The following is a 17390-nucleotide window of genomic DNA, read 5'->3' as shown; positions in this document are numbered from 1 at the left end:
TTTTAAAAGACTTTAAATTCAATGAAAACCAGTGTTCGTAGTAGATATTCAATGAGGAATCTCAAGAAATCCAATGGGGTTTGGTGTGTTTGGCACAAAAACAGCATTTCTGATTAGTTTCATGTCGTTAAAGAGTTAAAAACTAATTTCCCGATGTTTCTCCAGCTACCTGTCGACATGCGACTCATTCATGGACAAACTGAGGTGAATAAAAGATAAAAGTGAATTTAACAGCCAGTAAAGCTGTGTCACATCACAACAAAGGCCTCCATTTTCTAACGTCTCCACCTCTGTGGCTCCGACATAAAAACAACAGTAAGTTCACATTCAAACGGCCTCAGCGTCGTGAAAAAAGGCCTTTGTGCGCGATTCAAAAACAAAGAATTAAGACGCTGCCGCGTTTCTCTTTCACGGCCGCACTGACGAACCCGAGTCGGAGCGGCGGCCGAAACTGGAAAAACAGCAACAACAAACGCTGCTTCTTTAAGCTCTGGGATTATGAGGCGTGAAAGAGTCATTAAGTCAAAGCCTAAAGTCAACAGTCACCACACAGAGGCTGGTTTGGCTCAGATTAGCGGTTAGCACGGTCCAACAACACCTCACTGTACACGACCGACAATTAGATAGCATCACTTGGGCTCCGATATCGTAAATTACCGCCAACTTGTAAGATTTATGACGTTATTGGAAGGGAAAAATAGACTGATTTACGGCACAATTCCAACTCGACAAACTCAAACATCCACCCGTCAACCGTCTGTTGCTTTGTTTACGCTCTATTTATAACGTATTTTTCGATGTTTAGCGTCGTTGCCGTCGCTCCGAGACGAGTTCAACGAACACGTCGGAAAAGTCCAATGACAAGACTCTAATAATAACATTGGTAATAAGTGGACTCGGCTCCACGAGGCCCCTCCTTCACCTCAACATGCTGACCCACAATCCATCTGTGCTGCCGCGCTAAATATAGACCACAGCAGCATAAACACTCAACCTACAGCGAGGGACGTCCGTAGCTACGACGCGGCGCCAACGTTGGAAAAAGAAAACGAGCGACGGCCACAGGAAGTCACGTCCATGTGTCCTCCAGACAAATGAGTTACTGTGACGGGAGACAGGCAAGGAATTATGGGGGATCGGGGGGGGGGGGGGGTTGGGCGGGGGGGGCAGAAAAGCTGGTGGACAGATCAGGAAAAACGTCCGTGTGAAGGTTAAATGATGCACAGCACGACGACAAGGACGACTCGATACGTCAGTGAATCACAGACGCTTCAGATGTTCAGGTTTAAAACGACGAGACGAAATCAAATATCACAAGATTTACCGACTTTAAGCTGGATTATTTGTAGATCATTCAGAGAAAACTTACTAAGTCTGGATTAAAAATGAAACACTTACTCGATTAGTCCATAACTAACTTCATCCCAATAGTTAAAACTAATTTTGTTGATTTTTCTGGTTTCTTTGCTCAATAAAATAAAGATTTTTTTTTATTTCTGGACAAAACAAGACATCATATTCCAGATTTGAGAAACATGGATCAATATTTTATGAGTACTAAATTTAAAGAAAACGGCCCCCGGGGGGCAACAAAATCCCTGTTGAATCACTCGGAGACGTCGTTTACGGTTAGCATTAAGGGACATAATTTCCCTTAAATTAATCGTGTTTTTGAGGGCTTTCCCACAGCCCAAAACTCACGGATTTCACCGACCGCGTCAATCCTGGAGCGTGAATTTACAAACAAAAGTCGTACGGTGAAAAAGCGGGGGAAATTGGAAGTGGGAGGGGCCGACGAATATGACAAAAAAACGCTTTCGTGAGGTGAATTTTTTACAAATGTTTTTCACGTACATGAACGAAAGTTGGCTCATGCGTTTATCGTGCGAGGACGGTCCAAAAAGTCAATGACGACTTTAGTGCAAGTCTTACAGGAAGGCCGCCATCCTGGGTTGAAGAACGTCTTCTATTGTAAATTGCGATTTGGTTTACGATACCGGAGGGATTTTTGGACCAGTGGTTCCCAAAGTCTGGGTCAGGACCCAAAAATCGGTCGTGGTTCATTTTTTTAGGGTCCCCTTTTAAGCGTTAACATTGAAAATAACTTACACAAAAATACATTTTTGGTCGTGATTCACTTCGAAAGATACGGACGTGGCTGTAAATGAGTCGCTAATTTGTGCGCTAATGTCCTCGTTTCTTGATTTATTATGCGATTTTGGTCACGACAGTTTGTCAACTTTAAAATATACAGTGAAATGAAAACAAACACTGGGCTTAACGACATTTTCCTCATTCATGGCGATTCCCATGATAGGAATTAGCAAAAATGGCGTTATAGCGATACGATTTTTAAAGGTAAACAAAGACTCAAAGCTAATTTATAAAGTGTAAACAACGACGCACCTTCACTGAGCGTATACGTTAACCTTTTCCTGTTTCAGGGCCTGTGGAGCTTCAAAAATAATCCAGCAATCCCAGCATGCCTCACACGTTACCATGGTAATCAAACACCAGGGGGGAGGAGGAAGAGGAAGAGGAAGAGGAGGGTCAGTGTCCGTTAGCGAGGGCGATTAAAGATCGATTTCACTGCAAATCAATGACACGGTGATAAAAGAGTAAAGTGTGTGATTTTATGACCGAGCAAGATCTGAAATTACAACCAAGGCCTTTTATTCTGTCTGTGTCACAGGTGCACTCTGGGTAAATTTCCATGGAAATAAAACACTTGAAAAGAAGTTTAGCTTAAAAAGTTTTCTGAATTTTTGTTTTTCAGCTTCTTAAAACAATAGAATAATCATTAAAACAATAAATGGATAAAACATTAAAAGATAGATAACAGATCGGCAGCAGTGAACTTAAAGTATGCGTCTCTTCTCTGATCTATTGATGTAAGAACATGAAAGGAGCGTCACACACACACACACACACACACACACACACACACACACAGTAACAGTGTTCCCAAGCACTTTCCAAAGCCGTCTCCATGGCAACCTGGAGAGCAAAAGATTGGATACAGGGCTGGCTGGAAAACCGCCGCAGGAGGAAGAGGAAGAGGAAGGAGTGACGGACAGATCTGACCCGATAATGACCCGAGTACCAAGTGTCCACATGTGCAGCAACAACAACAACAACAACAACAAGGGCCGTCACCATTCTCCTAATCGTTGATTCTCTTCAAAAGAGTCTTCGTAACAAGTTGGCGATTCAATAAAAACGTCCACATCGTCACCGGGTGACGTTGTTAGCTTACGGCGGCAAAAACGTGGACGTTTTTTGTCATTTGTGCGATAAAAATACAACGTTTTGGTCCAAAATATATATTAAAAAAAACATGTTGTGCGTTGTGACCTGCTCTGTGTTCCATAGAGCGGTGTACGACACGATATACGACATTTGCGTAAGATATACATCACGATGTATGACATTTACTGAAGATCTACGACACGATATGCGACGTTTCCTGAAGATCTACGACGTGATATTCAACATTTCCTGAAGATGTACGACGCGATGTACGACATTTCCTGAAGATCTACGACGCGATATACATTTCCTGAAGTTGTACAACAAGATATACGACATTTCCTGAAGATGTGCGACACGATATACGACATTTCCTGAAGACGTGACAGTAAAGTAGCACATGACCGACGCTACAAACACGTCTATAGCTCTAGTTATCGCTTAAGCGCTAGCCGGATTTTTTGGACTTTTCCTTGGACTCCAAATGACAGAGTTGTCATTTTAGCTACGTCTAAGATGACAGAGTTGTTGTCGTAGCTACATCCGTGCTTTTGCTACGCGCTAATAACGCAGTTTACGCACCAAGTTTTTTCTTGTTGTTGACAAAACCCGCGAGGAAACGCAAAAATATTACCACACCGGTGATTTCAGACAAACTGAAATGCTATTTCGTGGAGTTAGCTTTGATATCGTCGCTCTGCTTCCCGGTCTTTGAAGCTAACCCTATAGCAACAGCATCAGCAGAGCTATCTTTACAACAGAGATCAAACCAATCTTAATCTTCTGCCGAGACACAAACAAGGAAATATATTCTCTGAACTTCTCAAACTCATTTGGAAAAACCTTATAGCGAACAGCGACAGGATTATTGTTAGCTTTTCACAGTCTGTAAACATCTTGTTTTCAGAGCCTTCAGAGCTCATGGGAGTTTAAACACACACACACACACACACACAGAGTCTGCCCGGCTACAGGAGGAAGTGCTTCAGGGAATCTCTCTCTCTCTCTCTCTCTGCTCCAATCACAGACTCAGGTTCTCGTCAGCTGACCGAGGACCTCATACCCCGTGTGGTCCAATCACGCGGCAGGATGTGAGGGTCAGCTGACTCAGAGCTCACACGGTGGGTTTGTTTTTGAAGCGGATGAAAACAAAAGAAAAAAAAAGAAAAGAAGTCGTCTTCATCGCAGCAGCAGCAGTTGAGGACACACACAAGTCCACAGAAGAAGAAAAACATGGTCCGTCATCGCCACGGCAACCAGTGAGTGTGTGTGTGTGTGTGTGGTAGGAAAATGGTATTGTTTACATTTAAAACATGTGCAAATTAAAGTTATAAAAGTATAATATTCAGCATTTAAATATAAATGTGTCCAATAAAGCTGATTTTTTTTGTGATCTATTGAACTTTTATCTTCGAATAACCACATGTTTACTCACACATATCATGTGTTCCTGTGGTTCCAGGTGGTCACATGACAGGATTTCCTTCATTTGCATAAAAGTAAACACAGCATATTTGGGGGGTTTTTCTTTGACAGATTTAATCAGAACTATTTAAAAAGGCCACATAAATAATTTTGAAGTAAAATCAGTCGTTTTATTCTACGCAGTGAACACGATATATACGACATTTCCTGAAGACGTACGACGTGATATACGACGTTTCGTGGAGATGTACGACACGATATACGACATTTCGTAAAGATGTACGACGCGATATACGGCATTTCCTGAAGATGTACGACATTTCATGAAGCTGTACAACACGATATACGACATTTCGTGAAGATGTACGACGCGATACACGACGTTTCGTGGAGATGTACGACACGATATACGACATTTCGTAAAGATGTACGACGCGATATACGGCATTTCCTGAAGATGTACGTCATTTCATGAAGCTGTACGATGCGATATACGACATTTCCTGAAGATGTACGATGCGATATACGACATTTCCTGAAGATGTGCGACACGATATACGACATTTCGTGAAGATGTGCGACACGATATACGTCATTTCCTGAAGATGTACGACATTTCCTGAAGATGTACGACGCGATATACAACATTTCGTGAAGATGTACGACGCGATATACGACATTTCGCGAAGACGTACGACACGACATACGACATTTCGTGAAGATGTACGACACGATATACGTCATTTCCTGAAGATGTACGACATTTCCTGAAGATGTACGACACGATATAGGGCATTTCGTGAGAAAACGTACGACGCGTTATACGACATTTCGCGAAGATGTACGACGCGATATACAACATTTCGTGAAGATGTGCGACACGATATACGTCATTTCCTGAAGATGTACGACATTTCGTGAAGATGTACGACGCGATATACAACATTTCGTGAAGATGTACGACGCGATATACGACATTTCGCGAAGACGTACGACACGACATACGACATTTCGTGAAGATGTACGACACGATATACGTCATTTCCTGAAGATGTACGACATTTCCTGAAGATGTACGACACGATATAGGGCATTTCGTGAGAAAACGTACGACACGTTATACGACATTTCGCGAAGATGTACGACGCGATATACCGCATTTCTTGAAGAGTGGTGCAGATCGTTCACGTGGACGTCGAGCGAACATTTCTTTCTTTCCTCCATAAAACGGAAAAAACATTTTTTTACTGCAGCTTTTTTAAAGTTTACGATGAAATAAAACTTCCTTCTGTCCAACATCGTGTTCTTTAAAGACTTCACTTAAGCTGGTACTCGGGACAAGTAACCCCCGCAGAGTCATTAGCAGCTTTGTTTTCTCTGTCCAGATGGCGTACATACAGTCTCACACACACACACACACACACACACACACACCGTGTCCAACTGTTTAAACCACAGAAGCTCAGACAGGCCGACCGTCCAGACGCTGGCTCGCCAGTGTGTGTGTGTGTGTAAGGGGCGGGGCTACAAATGACCAACAGGAGGATCGTGCCTTTATCTAGCGGCCGAGTTCATCTCACATGAGCCTGAGACAAATTCACAGACCGACGCTCGTCCAAACATTTAGTTTCAGTCCCTGAAAGCCTAATCTCAGCTTAAAAAAGATCATAATTCCATGCTGGTCATTCAGTTCAGAGTCAGACTCTTCCCAGGGTCATTACTTTAATTTGATATCATTTGTTGGATTCAAACGTCAACACTTACGTCAGAGACTGTCGCTAAATCGAACATCCATCGTCCGTTGGCTGATGATCCGTCATTAACCGTAGAAAAAGCTGAAGCCACGCCCCCTACCGCACCACCATGTTTTATCGTACGTACAAAACGAACGCCAGAGAATACGGAAAAACTAGCCACGGAAATGCAATTGAAAAAATTAAAAGCTAATTTATTTCCTCGAAGAGTCGCCCCCTGATGGTGGCTAAAGAGAATGCAGGCAACAAACACGCATTAATGTCAAAAAACGTTCCCAAGGCTCTTTAAAAACATAGAAAATACGGATTTAAATCCAAGATAATAGATTCACAAGATGATTAAATGATGACAAAATGATTAGCGCCCCTAAGTGGACACCTGAGATAAATACGGCGTCTAAAAAAAGTTACGCAATTCAAAAATAGTAGGTGATAATATGCTTAAAAGCACTTTTTTCCCTGACAAACTGACAAAAATAAATGTAATTTTATGACTTATAATGTTGTTGGGTTTTATTTTATCACATTTTACGGCACGTTTTTCTGGTAAAAAAGTAAAAAAACAGATTAAATGGATGCCTTTAAACACACAAAGCCAGAAGAGTTGGTTCTAAATGTAAACACACACACAAAGAACCAGACGTCCGGGTGGCGGCCATTTTGGCTCTAAACACAGAGGCATTCAGTGGGGTTTTATCAGGCCGGGTCAGGTCACAGATAAGAGAACGAAGGGCCTCTTGTACGAGATGTTATCTACGACTGTGGAAAATCAATAAAGGAGGAGTTCTGGGAAAATAAGAGAGAGTGGGGAATGAAAGGCATCCGAGCCCACGTGACTGATGCGTTCACCGCTTTCCCGCCGCGTCGCCATCTGGACGTCAGGTTTTGGTCGCGTGGACGTGGAGCATTTTTACGGCAGCGACTCGGAGGAAGAATTAAAACTAAACCATCGTCAATCTTCCCAGAGAGAAAAGCTCCGAGCTTCTAACAGCAGCTTCTAACCCACATGTGAAAGCCGGAGATAAGCAGCAGCACAAATGTGTGTCTGCTGTTGTGTCTGTGGGAGACAGGAAGTAACACAAAGGGAGGCTTGTGTGTGACAAGAGGAGACATCATTTCACTGGATTAACTTCCTTATTGAAGCAAAACAACGGCTCCTTCACGCGGAGACACAAAGCCACAACTGAGGGCACGAGACGTGATAGCACTAATATCACCGATACCGATAACATTGCGATAGCGGAAACATCACAATACCGGTAGCATCACGACACCGATAGCATCACGATACCAGTAATATCACAATACCGGTAATATCACGATATCTATAACATCACAATACCGGTAATATCACGATATCTATAACATCACAATACCGGTAATATCACGATATCTATAACATCACAATACCGGTAATATCACGATATCTATAACATCACAATACCGGTAATATAACGATATCTATAACATCACAATAGCGGTAATATCACGATATCTATAACATCACAATACCGGTAATATCACGATATCGATAACATCGAGATACCGATAGCATCACGATACCAGTAACATCTCAATACCGGTAATATCACGATATCTATAACATCACAATACCGGTAACATCACGATATCTATAACATCACAATACCGGTAATATCACGATATCTATAACAACACAATACCGGTAATATCACGATATCTATAACATCACAATACCGGTAATATCACGATATCGAAACATCGAGATACCGATAGCATCGAGATACCAGTAACATCTCAATACCGGTAATATCACGATATCTATAACATCACAATACCGGTAATATCACGATATCTATAACATCGAGATACCGACAGCATCACAATACCGGTAATATCACGATATCTATAACATCACAATACCGGTAATATAACGAGATCTATAACATCACAATACCGGTAATATCACGATATCTATAACATCACAATACCGGTAATATCACGATATCTATAACCTCACAATACCGGTAATATCACGATATCGATAACATCGAGATACCGATAGCATCACGATACCAGTAACATCACAATACCGGTAATATCACGATATCTATAACATCACAATACTGGTAATATCACGATATCTATAACATCACAATACTGGTAATATCACGATATCTATAACATCACAATAGCGGTAATATCACGATATCTATAACATCACAATACCGGTAATATCACTATAACGATAACATCGAGATACCGATAGCATCACGATACCAGTAACATCTCAATACCGGTAAAATCACGATATCTATAACATCACAATACCGGTAATATCACGATATCTATAACATCGAGATACCGACAGCATCACAATACCGGTAATATCACGATATCTATAACATCACAATACCGGTAATATCACGATATCTATAACATCACAATACCGGTAATATCACGATATCTATAACATCACAATACCGGTAATATCACGATATCTATAACATCACAATACCGGTAATATCACGATATCTATAACATCACAATACCGGTAATATCACAATATCGAAACATCGAGATACCGATAGCATCACGATACCAGTAACATCTCAATACCGGTAATATCACGATATCTATAACATCACAATACCGGTAATATCACGATATCTATAACATCGAGATACCGATAACATCGCGATACCAATAACATCGCGATATACAACAATTCTGTGACAATCAATATATGCAAGACGATCATATCGCGTAATAAAAATGTTGATTAAAACCAGGAAAAGTCATCGCAGATACTTGACGATATATATAATATACATTAAATCTACACTTTGAACTGTTTCAGCGTCACAGAAACAAAACTCACGCTCAGCTGCAAATGTCAATGTTTTGAGCCAGACGATAAAATATCAATTTAGGGAATAAAAAGGCAGAAAAGAGGAAGACGATGAGGAAGAGGAAGAAACAAAAGAGGAAGCAGAAATCAGTGCAGACAGACGGACATCATCATATCACTCATCTGGGAAAAGGGAAGTTACATTTTAAACTATTCAGAGATAATTATACTTTTGACATTAGCCATCGGCCACAATATTGAGGTTTTTACGTGTTTTACGTTGTTTTTTTCCTGTTATTAATGAATGTGTTGAATATTTCTAAGCTTTTTGGTCCATAAAATGTCATAAAAATGTATAGAAATTATGGAAAATCATGTCAACTTCCTGACGGATGTGTAGCTAAATCAACCAAGTGTGCTCCCATTCAATTCTGGTACGAATCCACACACTGATGACATTACAAAAACAATCAAATATACAAGAAATACCCATTTATTATAATGGGTAAAACTGCAAAATAAAAAAAAACAACAAAAAAGTCTCTACGAGTCAAAAATTATCAGATTTGAACGAAATTTGGTATCTGTATGCAGAATTGTACACTCTACCATAATACCAAGTTTCATATGGCTGTGATCCAAATTATGGATTTGGTGACAATTTAAAATAGAGCACAGACGTGTTTATATCTCTGCGACGTCTTAACGGATCAGGACGAATTTTGCTACGTTTATGTAAGATCGTAAAAGCTAAAAGACGGTAAACATTTAACTGTAAAGCGTTTTAATCCTGTGTGATTAGAAGACTTCAGGTCTTTTGTTTCCCGGGGACATTGAGAGCTCTTCACAGACTTGTTAATTCTCTCAGTTTCTTCAGCATCACCGAGTCTGAGCTGCTAAAAACGAACCATCTGTCCGCAACACGCGTCCATCGCTTCACCCGACCCCCGACCATCGACGCCACGAGAACACGGCGTTGCATCATGGGCCTTCGTTTCCTTCCTTCACAGAAGCCGACAGGCACGAGACAACGCGAGCGGTAAAGAAAATGGGTCACTTGTTAAATCCTTAATAATCCTAATTAATCCTTATTAATCATAATCGACGAGTGTCTGTCAGTGTTTACAGTGTCGGTCTGATTTTAGGCTCAAAAAAAATCTGGACCCAAACATGTTATATTATTATGTTATGATATTTACAAAAATAAATTTATTTATTTGAACAATAATATCTAATTTACTGTATGTCAGGCTGTCTCCAACTCAGGACACTGAGCATCAAGTCTGGTCAGGTGGTGTTAGTAGTTGTTAGTAGTGGGCGTAATCTCGATATTTCTGAGGACTTTGGTGATAACGATAATTAGCCGATTTCCTTTAAAAACGTTGTTTTAACGTATTTTTTTCAAAGCGTTTTACGTTTGCCGTTTGCGTTCAGTTTTAATTTTTTCCATCGAACGCAAGCTACGTGACCTGAAAGTTGCACGTTAAGTAGCGTTAGAAAGATATTCCCAGACGCGAACATCCGCTGTCAATAACATTTAAACGAAACATTTTTGTCAAACGCATGTAAGACCTATTTTGAATAATAGCAAACGTAAACAAAGAGCTGGAGAAGCTACGTCCATCTCAACGTGCAGTCAGGGACGCTCAGGGACCGTCTACAAAGTGCAACGGCGGAAAAAAGATATTTAAATATATCCAATAACTTCACAATTATACGCTGTAGTGTCGTGAAATTTTCTGTAAACTCCGAGGGTTTGACAAAGGTCTGAGAAACAATAAATCAACATTTTCTGACAGGAAATTCCTCGATTAACCGTTTGTGAAAATAGCTAGTTAGCCGCAGCTCTGTTTTTCTGACTCCACGGTGAATCCTCTGCAGCAGCAGCAGCAGCAGCAGCAGAGTCACTGCATCAGTCCACACAGAGAGCATCAAACAACATGACCCAGATTCTGCGTGAGGCCGTGTGAGTCTAATTTTAACTCCACTGTATCCAGCAGGCACAGAGCCCTGTCACCGCTAACACGCTAAAGAGGGAAAAAAGAAAGAACCGCGACTTTGTCTACGTAAGAAAACTCATTTTCACGTGACTTCTGACGTCTAAAAGTTCGCACGCTTCAACTGGCAGTTATTTCACTTTTGCAATCATGCGGAAACTAAACTAAAATACAGGATTGCTTTAAGATAAAACATTGTAATTTCAATGCTAAGCGGATTTGAGTTCTTGAAAAGCGCTATATAGCATTAGGGTAATATTAGCCTGTGGTTTTCTGGTCATTTTTGAGCAGGTTAACGAGCATAAAAACTCCGGAAACTTGTCACGGAGGTCATGTGTGGCGAAAATGTCATTTCGTCATAGTGCTCGGACCCATGCGTTGCACCAGGGCTCTATAGCACCCCCCTAAGGTGAAACGTGAATGGAGCTAGCCAAAATTAATTTGCACGGAATTTCACGAAACTTGACGCAAATGTGGTATAGCCCGAGACGAACAAAAAAAAGTCAATCGGAATCATGGGCTCAACTCAACAGGAAGTCGGCTATTTTGAATTTGGCATCATTGCGGTAGAACCTCAGGATTTCCGCGGAACGGCCGACGAACAACTGCCAGATATGGAAAGCGAGCGTTATCTTGGAAGAAGGAGCAGAAAAACTCCCTCGTTTAACATTTTTTTTAACAAGTCTACATCCATAAAATCTAAATAAATCCAGGCGGTCTGAAGAAACCTCTGAGGGGGAGGCGTGACAGAGTGAAGTTCCTGTTGTTTTGCGATCAATGACAAGAGTTTCCTCTTCTTCTTGTGTTTGGAGAAGGTCACTGTACTTTCGGAGAGCGCTCAGTGTTCTCAGTACTGGTCGTTTTTAGGCTCCTGCTTTACTTCCTGTGTCGCTTAAAGGTCGCCGCAGACACCAGCAAACATTCCAGTCTGAATCGGCGGAAGGCGGTCGACGAGGCAGCGTTTGGGTTTGAGTCGATTCTTCCTGACGGCTTCGTAGTTCCTGCACTTTACAGAGCTGCAGTCTGGGCCTATAAATACATATATATGTCCTATAAATACATCTATGAAATACTATTGTTTATCTGCGACCCCTAAAGGAAAAAGCCAAAAGTAGAAGATTTATCAGAAATCTTTAAAAAACTTAAAAGTTAGAGGTGCAAGTCTTTCAGAAACACAGTTTTTAATGTTCTAAAGACTTAATTTACTTTAATTTGCGCTCCTGTTTAATGCATCTGATGTTAGCATGTTTAGTTTTAGCCCCTACAGGTGTTTTGTGGTACTTTCCAGGGCTAACGTTGTGAATAAGAACCAGTTCTTAACATATTCTGCCTGCTAAAATCAAAGAAATAAAAGCATTTGCAAGATTAAGTAGAAAAAAAAAAATCCAAGAAAATGCATTTATTTAAGCTAAACTTGACCAGCTAACCTGGGTTTAACCTGAATAAGTTGTAAAAAGGAGTAAAGAGGTCAAAGTTCACCGTCTTTGTGTTTTCATTCAACTGTGGGAGGTAAACAAATAAATAATAAATAAATAAATTAAGAGCTACAGAAGGAATTTAAAAAACCCTGGGGTATGAGCACACTCAGCATGTGAGGCTGGGAATCCCCCCCCCCCCCTCCTCTCAGAGGAAATGGTTTAACCCATTTATGACTTGCTGGCTTTTCAACGAGCCAATGAGACGCGGCGTCCTCTGGGTTTTATGAGACGAAAGGAACTCATCAAACTGAGAATAATCTGAATCCCCGCAGAGGAAGAAGAAGAAAATATTTGTTTTTTTTTTGTTTGTGCTGATATTAGTCTGGAGTGGGCGGGGCCAACTCAGTGCGGGGGGGGGGGGTGTTTATGAGGAAGTAGTGAAACGGCGGAAGTCATCAGTGCAGCGAGGAGAAGTTAGTGGCTTTGCTGCGATGGTCAGATTAGAAAAACCACAGCTTCTTTTCACTTCTGTCACAAATACCCTCATGCTAGTAGACGTGGGACTAGGATTAATGAGTGTTTTTCAATTAAATTATTAAAAAATATTTTCTAAACCTCATTATAAACCAAAATAATGGAGTTTCAATGATTTCTTTGTTATATGGAGCAAAAAAAACACTGAGGAAGCTGAAAAAACTGAAAATTTAGCGCTAGTAGACGTGGGACTAGGATTAACGATGGTTTTCTCAGTTAAATTACTAATTTTTCGTCCTCGAAATGATAAGAAATAATTAAAACAAGATTTCTGATTCTTCAGCTTCATAAATGTGAGTATTTCCTGGTTTGTGTGACAGTAAACCCTGCATTATCGTCACTCGCTCTCATGCGCTGACGTTTCAAAACAATCCGACAAATTATACCAGCGAATATTTGAAAAGCAAATTTTTTTAGATTTTTCTTTGAGGAAAATTCCGACCAATAAACGGAGATGAATCAAACCTCTACGCTCGTGTTTACTAATATTATCTAAATGTGTGGAAACTGGAGGACGGCGAGTTAAAGTGAAAACATCCCTGCAGCTGTTTGGACTTAACATTTCAGACGTTCATCACCGACAAAGTCAGGATTATTTTTTTTTTGACAGTATGAAGGTCCTTCACCTTCTTCTCTTCATGTTGGCAACTAAACAAAAACACATTGGTGATTAAAGGGTGAGGACTCTTCTCTCTCTCTCTCTCTCTCTCTCTCTGTTTTTCTGTGTTTTGTGGTTTTTCTCTCTCTTCCTCCCCCAAACTTCCCTTCCATTTTATTTTCCATCAGCAGCAGCAGCAGCTGTCGTTGCTCACAGCTGCAGCAGAGACTCACTCATTCACACTGTGAGCAGTTATTCACCACATCATCATCAGCCTGAGAACAAAACACGGAAGATTGTTCGAGATTCTGACTACAGTCAATGGTCAACCGAGAAATGTAACGATGCCCTACACAGGTCGAAATTCGCAATCCCAGTTCGCAATCACAGTTTGGAAAGTTCGTAAACCAGTTTCAAAGTTCGTAATAACAGTTAGAATTTATTCATCGCGATTCAAAATTTGTAATCACGGTAAGATGTTCGCAATCGTAGTTCAAAGTCCGAGACCTGGTTCAGAGTTCGCAAAAGATAGTTCAGAGTTCGCAAATAGTTTAAAGTTCGCAAACATATAGTTCAGAGTTGGCAAAGATAGTTCAGAGTTTCGTAAACACAGTTTAAAGTTCGCAAACATATAGTTCAGAGTTGGCAAAGATAGTTCAGAGTTCGTAAACATAGTTTAAAGTTCGTAAACATAGCTTAAAGTTCGCAAAGATAGTTCAGAGTCCGCAAACATATAGTTCAGAATACGTAAACACAGTTTAAAGTTCGCAAACATATAGTTCAGAGTTGGCAGAGATAGTTCAGAGTTCGTAAACATAGTTTAAAGTTCGTAAACATAGCTTAAAGTTTGCAAAGATAGTTCAGAGTCCACAAACATATAGTTCAGAGTTCGTAAACATAGTTTAAAGTTCGTAAACATAGTTTAAAGTTCGCAAAGATAGTTCAGAGTCCGCAAACATATAGTTCGGAGTTCGCAAACAGTTTATTCACAAACATATAATTCGGAGTTGGCAAACATAGTTCAAAGTTCGTAAACATAGTTTTAAGTTCGCAAAGATAGTTCAGAATTCGTAAACATAGTTTAGAGTTTGCAAACATATAGTTCGGAGTTCGCAAATGTATAGTTCGGAGTTCGCAAACATATAGCTCGGAATTCGCAAACATATAGTTCGGAGTTCGCAAACATATAGTTCGGAGTTCGCAAACGTATAGTCCAGAGTTTTTAAACATAGTTTAAGGTTCGCAAAGATAGTTCAGAATTAGTAAACATAGTTTAGAGTTCGCAAACATATAGTTCAGAGTTCGCAAACGTATAGTTCGGAGTTCGCAAACGTATAGTTCGGAATTCGCAAACATATAGGTCGGAGTTCGCAAACATATAGGTCGGAGTTCGCAAACATGTAGTTCGGAGTTCGCAAACATATAGTTTAGAGTTCAAAACATAGTTCAGAGTTCGTAAGCACAGTTGGAAGTTCGCAATCGTAGTTTGTTCTTAATCACAGTCCTAAGTTAGCAATCGCAATTCAAACTTCGCAATCACATCTTCAAGCGTTCTCTACAATTTTCACAATCGATTAAGATCTCAAGTTATTTCCTTCTTTTGGGCCGAAAAATGTCGTTCAGTGTTCGTCAAACGTTTTCATTTTGTCCACGAAGCAAAAACGATCGAGTTTTAACGATTTCTTTGTTACACAGTGCTACAGCTCACTTTACTGTAAGTAAACATAAATAAACAACATGACGATCAAGTGCACACACACACACACACACGTGGTTATGATTCAGTGAATCCTGAGGAAGTGAACTGAAAATGTCAGGGTTAATTTATGTTCCCGAGCATGTGAGCGTTTTCAGCGTACGTTCACAGCTGCTCACGACCTCCGACTAAACCACAGAGAAAACACAAAACACGACACATGAAAAAAAAACCTCAAAGTAAATCAAGATGACGCATCAACAATATCGTTTTCTGTTGTTGTTGTTTCCGCTAACAAAGAAGAAAATCACGTCTCAACACAAACACGCGGCTGTGATTGTGTCGTAGCTTAGCTACGGTGAGTCACAGGCGATCGCGCGCCTCAAAATATCGTACGTATGTAAACATACGACACAGTGAAATGTCGCGATAATTTGCATGGCGGTATCATTTAGCTTTAGCAACCTATGGAGGCGGAGTCAGACGTACGCGGCCAATAAACCGATTTTCTCCTCATGAATACTCAAACGGCATATTGTCTTAGTCGGACTACAGCCTTAGCACGATTAAACTACAATTCAGGTTTTCTTAATGTCATGTCAACACATTAGTCCGACTAAACTTGGGCTAGTCTTAGTCAGACTAACACACCTGGATAATAGGATTCATAGTCTGATTACTCCCGCATGTATACACTTAGTCAGACGGTGTTCTGCACTCCGGTCCAGTTGCCCCTCTTAGTCAGACTATAGCCTAAGCTCGACTAAACTGTGCATGTTAACATATTCACTGACTCTTGTCAGGATGAGTAGTCCTTAAAGGGACCAAAACCTGGTCCTAATGAGCCAGAACCTTAAGGATAACATTTTGTTTAGGCTGTCCACATGAATGAAGTCAGTTTAAAAGTCTGATTTTAGCCAGACTAAGACAATAATTCAGTTTCATATAAACATGTTAGTCCGACTAAAACCTTAGCTGGTCTAGTCGGACTAACATACCGGGATAATGCGATTCATAGTCCAATTACTCCTGCATGAATACGCTTAGTCAGACTACGGCCTTAGCTCGATTAAATTGTGCATGTTAGCGTACTGACAGTAGTCCTTAAAGGGACCAAAACCTGGTCCTAATGAGGCAGAACCTTAATGATAGCATTTTGTTTAGGGTGTCCACGTGAACAAAGTCAGTTTAAAAGTCCGATTTTAGCCAGACTAAGATAATAATTCAGTTTTCTTAATGGCCATATGAACATGTTAGTCCGACTAAATTCTTAGCTAGTCTAGTCTGACTAACATACCTGGATAATGCGATTCATAGTCCGATTACTCATGCATTCATTCGCTTAGTCAGAATTGGCATCTTAGTCAGACTACGGCCTTAGCTCGATTAAACCGTGCATGTTCGCGTACTGACAGTAGTCAGATTTTAGCCAGACTAAGACAATAATTCAGTTCTCTTAATGGCCATATAAACATGTTAGTCCGACTAAAATCTTAGCTCGTCTAGTCAGACTAACATACCTGGATAATGCGATTCATAGTCCGATTACTCCTGCGTGAATACGCTTAGTCAGACTACGGCCTTAGCTCGATTTAACTGTGCGTGTTAGCGTACTGACAGTGGTCCTTAAAGGGACCAAAATGCAGATCCTCGTATCGTGAGTAAGCGAGGCTGTGTGTGTGTGTGTGTGTGTGTGTGTGTGTGTATTATGGGATGCCCGGGCCTATCCCTACAGATGCAGCAGCATCAACATGAAGCCACATCGTGGAAGAAGGGAGGAGGGAAAAAAGGCCCTGCTGCAAAGAAACACCGCCCACCCAATGGCGTTCACGTCGGTCAGCGTGGAAACGGCTGTCAGGGATGAACGGATGAGACTGAGCAGGGAGGAG

General features: G+C 40.7%; 1 protein-coding gene across 2 annotated transcripts in view; it reads right to left on the bottom strand.

Annotated features, from left to right (window-relative positions):
* LOC310938174 (mitogen-activated protein kinase kinase kinase kinase 4-like) overlaps positions 1-17390 on the bottom strand; it is a 60966-nt gene that overhangs the window by 42704 nt on the left and 872 nt on the right. The gene's annotated exons all lie outside the window — the stretch shown is intronic.

This window comes from Microchirus variegatus (assembly GCF_963457635.1).
Source record: "Microchirus variegatus genome assembly, chromosome: 16".
Lineage (NCBI taxonomy): Eukaryota > Metazoa > Chordata > Actinopteri > Pleuronectiformes > Soleidae > Microchirus > Microchirus variegatus.
This window is presented reverse-complemented; position numbering and strand designations above follow the sequence as displayed.